This window comes from Primulina huaijiensis, chromosome 18, assembly GCF_012295235.1.
Source record: "Primulina huaijiensis isolate GDHJ02 chromosome 18, ASM1229523v2, whole genome shotgun sequence".
NCBI lineage: Eukaryota > Viridiplantae > Streptophyta > Magnoliopsida > Lamiales > Gesneriaceae > Primulina > Primulina huaijiensis.
In genome coordinates this window covers 19,890,445-19,898,919 of record NC_133323.1, presented here as the reverse complement: position 1 = coordinate 19,898,919, position 8,475 = coordinate 19,890,445, and positions in this window count along the sequence as shown.

Here is an 8,475-nt window from a genome sequence, read left to right as displayed (position 1 = left end):
ACACAACTAACTATATATTTGAGAAATACAGACCATACTATAATCTCTCAAAAATCACTCATAAATAAATAAAAGTCATAAAAATATTCTTAACATAACTTAAAATCATAAATAATAACTAGCGCGGCAAACTAGCGTCGGTCCTCGGGTTATGTGCACCTTCAGTCCAGTCAGATCAACCATCAAGACCTCCATAAACATCATTATCATAATCACCTGCATCAATCACACCTAGTGAGTCTAAAGACTCAACACGTCATATTCTTGATAACAAGTAATACGTAATACAGTTCACATACAACAGTGAAAAATACTTGTATTTAAAATATCATTTTCATGAAGATGCATAAACTTTAAACAAAACCATTTTCATGATGCATAAACTATAAATAAAAACATTTTCATAATGATGCATCCTCTTCAAACATAAACATTTTCATAAACCTTTTCATAAACATTTTCATATCAACATAAACATATTCATATTCATATCCATATCCATATCCATATTCGAATCCATATTCATATTCATATTCATATTCGTGTATGTTGAATTCAGATCGTCATTGTGACTCGTATTCTTAAACGTATTGGGCGATGGATCCATCTAGAGAAAACCACAGTACGGGGCGGCGGGGACACCAGCGACACTCTCACCCGTCAACTGGGCATTGGCCAACGTATTAACATATTCGTATTCGTATCACGTATTCGTATTCATATCTGTATCCAATGAAACACGATCGTCGGGCTCCCACTGGGACCATAACCCTCACGATATTTCCAACATGTAGTAGTCACAATCCCTTCACATCCTTCAACATGTTATCATCACTTAATAAAAATCATGTATATACATATCGTTTTATTTTTGAAACCAAGCATGCAATATATCTTTTAAATGCCCATATTTAAATCATAAAAATCATAGATATTTAAAAATAGTAATTTAACATATTAAAATCATAAAAAGTCATAAACGTTTTAAAATCAACATTTTAAAGTCATAAACATTTAAAATAACATTTTGACATTTAAATCATAAACATTTAAAATACCCATTTAACATATGAAAATCCTTAAACATTTAAAATAGACATATTAACATATAAAAATTTATAAACATCCGCAATCATTGAAAATAATCATGTTAGCATGTAAAACAACATTCAGGGTACTGCCATGACGTTTACTAATTTCTAGGTGTGAAAAGACCGTTTTACCCCTGAACGTGACATTTTACGTTTTTTATTTTTTCTTAATTCCATTGACTCTAACATGTTCCAAATAACTATTTAAGCTTACATGAATTTTCTCATATTTTTATTTAGCCTAAAACGAGGACTTTTAAATTAATCTTTAAATGTGACGTATTAATGCGTTTTAATCCTGAATTAAACCAAAACTTAATATAAAATTCCCAAATTAAAAACTTAGACTTATAATAATTATTCAAGCTTAAATCTAATTTTTCATAATTTTATAAAGCTTAAAACTATGGGTTTCAATTAATTCGTTAATTAGCGTTTCATGCGGCGATTAAATCCCGAATAAATTCAAAACTCATTATTTTGATCCCAAATTTTTAACATAACCTTTTTATTATTTATTATACCCTTCCCAGTCATGAGCCACACCCGTGGACCCTTGGATTCAATTTTAGTTCTTTAATTTTCGTTTTTGACTCTTCGACGAACACACCGAGCCATCTCCCAATTTACCCGAGCCACGCCCGAGCCACCTTGAACCAAAACCTAGCCAACTCACCTAGGGACCCTAATGTGCAATCCCAGCCCGTAAAACCAGCCCTAGCCCGCTCAAAAGCCCCCTGGAACTTGACCCAAATTCTGCATGTTTTTGTGTGTGTGTCTCCTAGGATATTTAGGACTCCTAATTGAACTAGGACACTTCCAGCCCCTAACCACTTGACCCCTCATGACCATAACCTTCCCTAGCCCACGACCAGACCAAGCCAAGACCGTCCCAATCCCTTGAACTCGCGCCCGAAGCACTGCACCAGATTTCATGCAGCTTGGCCGAGAATCACACTTATACTAGGACTCTAAGTTTTCTTGCGTAGCCTCTTAACCAACGAACCAGCCCTTGAACCAGCCCCTCAAGCACCTTATTAGGACCCTAATGACTCGACCTAGCCCAGCCCGAAGCCCCCAGACCGAGCCCCTTAATCATCTGTACGCTGCTGCACCCAATGGCACATCTTGTGCTGGTGTGCGCGGGTGGAGTCCTAGCTTGCTAGGACTCCTCCTCAGCCCCTTGGCTCGAGTCCTAGCGTGGCTAGGACTCTTCCCTTGACCCTACCACGTCCCTAGCCAGGCCATGGTCCCAACCGAACCGAGGCCAAGCCCTTAACTCACAAAAACCGAACCTTACAACCACCAACCAGAAAGTTGACCCCAGCTTGTTCTCTCGTGCATGTGCAGCCTGTTTGTGCGTGTCCTATGCCCTTAAACTCATGTAAAACATGCCTTTTATCATCCTAATTCATGGCAGCCCCTTTGACAATATAACAGACATGTTTTTGGGTGAAAAATCAAGAGTTTAGAACACATATATGCATAGTTACGAAAATTGTGAATTGTGTGACTTGTTTTCATGCAAAAATTCATTAAATAAAATACTATGGTGTGATAGATGTTTGAAGGAAAGAATATGGCGTGCTTCTGCGTATTTAACGTACGATTTTACGTTGACGGTTGCGAAGAACGGTGACGACGGGACCTTGGCTTGGATTTCCTTGAGCTTTACCGAAAATTTTCCTCTTCAAATTGTGGGGGTGGGTGCCGTGTGTTTGATGTTGATGGGGAGAGTTTTGATGTGTGCAAAGTGTGTGGCCGTGTGATTGAGATGCAAAGTGTAGGGTTTTTAGGTGTTTAATATATTATATAGCTTAATTAAATACTAACAAGGCTTTAGGCCTATTAAGCCTCTAAATTAAGCCCATTAATCTTAATTAGAATTAAATAAAATATTAGCAAAGTTTTTGTTTAAATAAATTTGTGAATTTATTAGTCGGGTTACCAAAAGCTCGCATTTTTTATTGAAAAACCAACACCGATAAAATTTACGTCCCGACGTATAAAATCACCTCAAAACCCCTTATTTTCAAAAATATGAAAAACCATCAACCATATTTTGAATAATTAAAAACAATTAACCAATAAAATCATTTTCCATTTTTCAGCCTTCGGTCTCCGTTCCTCGATCGCAACTCGACTAACTTTTTTTTTTTAAAATTACATTTTACTGCAACCATGCAGAAAAGTATATATTTTAAACATGTAAATATGCACAACATAATTAATTAATGCAATTAAAACAATTAATTAAAATACAAGGAATTTAATAATTTGCGTGAATGTGGTTCGCGTGGACCTTTAAATTTTCGGGGCGTTGCATAAAATCAATGTAAACAAGATGATTCATCAGTCAGCTGAACCAAAAATTCGAGATCAGTCAGTAAGACAGATTACAGAGGAACTAGATAATTCCGCAAATAACCAAACTTATCTAAACCAAACTGAGAAGAAACAGACTGATGATATCCAAATCAATGAAAACCAAGCTGATGTGAACCCAACTAAATATATTCAAATTGATCCCACTCTAAATATCGATAATATAAATCCTCTTGGACAATGTTACAAATGGAGTAAGAAGCATCCGCCTTCACTGGTAATCGGTAACACTTTAGTTCTACTAAGAACTAGACAAAAAATGCTTAATGAATATACATGTTGCATTTATTTTGCAATTAGAACCTAAAAATATAGATGAAGCTCTCTCTATATAGCAGTTGGATAGAAGTTACGCAGAAAGAACTAAATCAGTTTGACATGAACAAAGTATATTACTTATTTCCTTGTACCAGTCAGTCATAGGAACTAGATAGGTTTACAGGAACAAACTGAACGAAGATGAAATTTGATTATGAATAGAGCAAGATCAGTTGCAAAAGGAATTACGCAAGAAGAAGACATAGACCTTGATGAAACATTTACACCAGTAGCCAGGCTTGAATCAATTAGAAATTTTCTTTCTTGTGTTTCTTACAAAGATTTCAAAATGTTTCAGATGGATGTAAAAATTTCTTTCTAAATGGCCTATTACAAGAAGAGGTTTATGTGGAACAATCTTCATGTTTTGTAAAAAATACTCAACCTGATTATGTGTTTAGATTAAATAAAGTATTGTATGAATTAAAACAAGCACCACGTGCCTGGTATGACAGACTATCACTATTTCTACATTATCAAAATTTCACAATCGGTTCGTTGATAAGACTATATTTATTTTTGTCAAAGGTGATCATACATTGTTATTTCAAATCTATGTTGATGATATTATTTTTTAATCAACTAACTCAAAACTCTAAGAGAAGTTGCCAAACTGATGCATGAGAAATTCTAGATGAACATGATGGATGAACTGACTTTCTTTCTTAGATTTCAAGTCAAGCAATTAGACTCTTGAAATTTTTTAAGTCAGAAAAAGTACACCAAAGAATTATTGAAGAAATTGGGAATGAAATAATGTTCAGCTGGAGCAACCCCCATGAGGTTATCAATTAAGCTCGATAAAGACGAAGGGGCAGTATTAGTCGAGTTAACCATGTATTGAGGTTTAGTAGGTTTTTTTCTGTACTTAACTGCCATTCGACCTGATATTATGTTTGTTGTCTGTAGGTGTGCACGTTTTCAGTCTGTTAAAAAGCAACCTCATTATTTAGCTTCCAAAATAATTCTTAAGTATCTTAAAGGAACATGATATGCTGAACTATGATCTGCTAAGGACTCATATTTCAATCTTGTTGGATATTCTGATGCAAACTATGCAGGTTTTAAGCTTGACAGAAAGAGTACCGCTGGATCATGTCAATTTCTTGGAGACCGACCGATTTCTTGGTTAAGAAAAAAAGCAGACATCAGTTGCCATTTCAACTACAAAAGATGAATATTTAGGCAGGAGTTGTTGTGTCCAACTGTTTTGACTTCAACAACAACTGAAAGATTATGATATTGTTGCTAAGGAGTCATCAATTTTCTACAACACAATTGCAACTGCGATCACAAACAATCTATTTTTGCTCTCTCATACCAAGCTTATCGATATTCGTCATCATTTTACCCGAGATCATGTGTTGAGAAAGAACATATGTTTGGAATATGTCTCAACTGAACTGCAGAAATCTGAAATATTCACCAAACCTCTTGTAGAGAATAAGTTTTCCTTCTTCAGAAATATTTAGCACTTATTGATTTATCTTAAGATGCATGAATTTAGTGAGCTCTACTGATAATACAATTGTCAGTTAGTCTTTAAGGTTCACTAACTAATAGTTAGCCTATCACCTAACTGATAGACAATACTCTCAATCGAACTAATCTTATCATTTACTATTGACTTTAATAACTTATTTAATTCTCCTCATTAATATTAAGGGCGACTTGAACATTTTATTTATGTATTTTAATAAATGTACATTGTCCCAACCTTTTATTTTAAAAAATTTCACAATATTATTGGATAGCATGGCACGTGTCCTGTTTGTCTACTAGTTCAAAGGTCTCATATTATAAATATCTGAAATCTTTCAAATTTTTCAGTTTAATTTTATTTCTATTTCCGATTAAGTTTCTTCCAAGTGCTGGTTCTTGCACCTTTTTCATTTGGAAATCATATAATTTCTATTTCAAGTTTCTTCTCAAAAATGGCAGCACCTGATACTCAATCTTACATCATGAATGCTTTGCCGATTGACTTTGAGTCAAGTTCTTCCAAGGAAGATGATGCAATCATTGGAGTTTCCAAGGCAATCGAGTCACTTGGAGTCAAGATCTTTCTCAAGTCATCCATGGAAATTTATGTTACCAAATTGAATAATCTCAATGCAAGAGGAAAAGTTACAGATGATGGAAGAATAAGGATGCATCTGGGGGAACATAATCTTTTGATTAACCAAGCCTTTTTCTCAGTTCTTTTTCTGTTTCCTTATGAGGAGCTAACTAACTTCTATGAGGTTCTTCAACATGATATTGATGAAATTAAGGTTAATTTTTATGCATCTAGTGGATCTATCAAAACATCTGGGAAGAATAAATTGTGATTCGTTTGATTACACTGGATGTATTGATTCACGAACAAAAGCAGCAACAACACAGCAAGTCGAGGCAAGAAAGTTCCTTTCTCCGCAAGACGAAATTGCCCGTATAAAGTGCTATACGTTGCAGGCAATAGTCCCCAAGATACAACGACTTCAAGTCAAAACTTTGCAGCACTACAAAGTCTTGATAGCAGCGAACAATATATATGCAGTAGCTTTTCAAATGGCAAACGAAATTATGCAGCAAGATGGTATGAGAATTTTTCAGCATCCTAGACTGCCAAGAGCCGCGCAGAACGTTTGGTGCGTTCATGGACAGACAAACGCAACAAGCCGCGCGCCCTGTTCTTGATAGCAGCGAACAATATATATGCAGTAGCTTTTCAAATGGCAAACGAAATTATACAGCAACAGGCGCGCACCCGCGCGGGATGTGGCGCACCTGCGCGCGTAGCTCTGTCCAAGTGCATCACTTTGTGCGCACTGTAGTGCGTGTGTGCTTCTGACAATATGACAATATTTTCCAAATAAATTTGGTCCAAAAAGATTAATACTTGTCAAAGACCGCACCGTACCGCACCGGGCCGGGCCGGGCCGAGCCGAGCGCGCGCGCGCGCGTGTTCACCAAGACACATCTTATTAGCGTTTTCCCCCTTCTAAAAACTTTTGGTACCCCTTGTGGCGCAAACCCCTAACTCAAACTTAGAGTTTATAAGAAAGACCCAATTTGTCTCCTTTTCTGATGTGGGACAAGTCTCACTCACTTTTCTTTCCAACACTCTTCTAAATTCATTCATACCAACATAAAGATATTAAATTGGAATAGCATTTGCTAACTGATGTAGTGGCCAAGCCTATTTTGGCAAAGGCAAGTTCCTTCAATGCTTTTATTACTTAGAATTTTCTGGAAATGACACTCATTTCCACTTGGATCAAGATTAAATTTTCTATAATTTTTTTCCCAAATTCACAAAGCCATGATTCAATTGACATTCTCCTGGATTTGCTATCACCATCATCAAATTATTTGAAGATTCGAGAGTTTTTCTCAATGACACAGTCACCCTGCACAAGTTCAAGGCTCTAAATGCCGCCAATACTCTTTCTTTCAGGCCAAAGGGACATGCACTAAACATCTCCCTAGCTGATATACCGGTTATAAAGAAGGAAATAAGATAAGAGTTGGCTGATGCTAAGAAGCCATCAGAAAAAAGGTCAGTAAGACTTTTGTTTCAAGCCTAAGAGAAAACTGATTCTTTAATCTAGTGATTTTGAGATGGCTAGCACTTTTCCTCCTTCAAATAAGCCATGAACCACTAAGACCACACAAGGATCCACACCAATCAAGGCAATAGCTATCCTTCAGGTACAAGGCATCAAAGAAACTTATGGCAAGGCTAATGGAAAGCCTACTGAAAAGGTCAAGATGATAATATGGCAGCCCCACCTAGGATAATCAAGATGCCATCTGCTTTTCTACCTCCTCACACATCTAAAGAAATTATCATAAGAGATCCCATACATTCCACAAGGTCAGGAATGAAATCAAAATTTTCCACAAAATCAGTTTTAGGAAAATGAAAAAAAAAAGTGAAAGAAATGATTGAAACCGAACCAATGTCAGCAATTAGAACACAAATTGATATTCTAATGGATGAGGTTAATAAATTTACAGAGGAGAAAGTTGAATTCTTTGATGAATGGGTCGAGTTCAGAATAAATTACCTTTGCAAAGAGGCTGAAGAAGAAGATTGTGCTAGACAGATACATAGCACTAGATAAATTTGTGCTAAATCAAGTAAAAAAAGTGGTTATTATATAAGAACTTCAACACAAGGACTACCTCATCGATCATTTGCACATTCAGTAGATGAATACACGTTGTGTTGAACGGAGAGTCAATTATGATCCAACTTGCCCAACAGATTTTGATAACATCTCTGTGATAAATCAACTAGAAATAGATCTTATGTCTTTACAGATGAAACTAAAGTACTAGGAAAATGACAATTGACCATTTGTGCCTGTTGACTCTCAAGAGAAAACCAAGAAGGCAACAAAATCATCATCTCAGTCGACCTGTGAGAATTCACCTGAACCAGCAGTTCAAGAAATTGTAAAAGATGTTTCAATGAAGGAAAGTATTGAACCTTCCTCCAGTCAATCTCCAGAAATTCTAATTTCACCATTTCCCAAGATTACAGGAGAAATTTCTTCTCCATCACTATGAGAAATATCTCTTTCCAACATTGATGAAGTTCTGCAATCTATTGCAAAACAACACCACGAGGAATCAGACTTGATTTAACAACATGCACAAATCCAAGTTCCCGAAGTCATTCTTCAAGAATTAT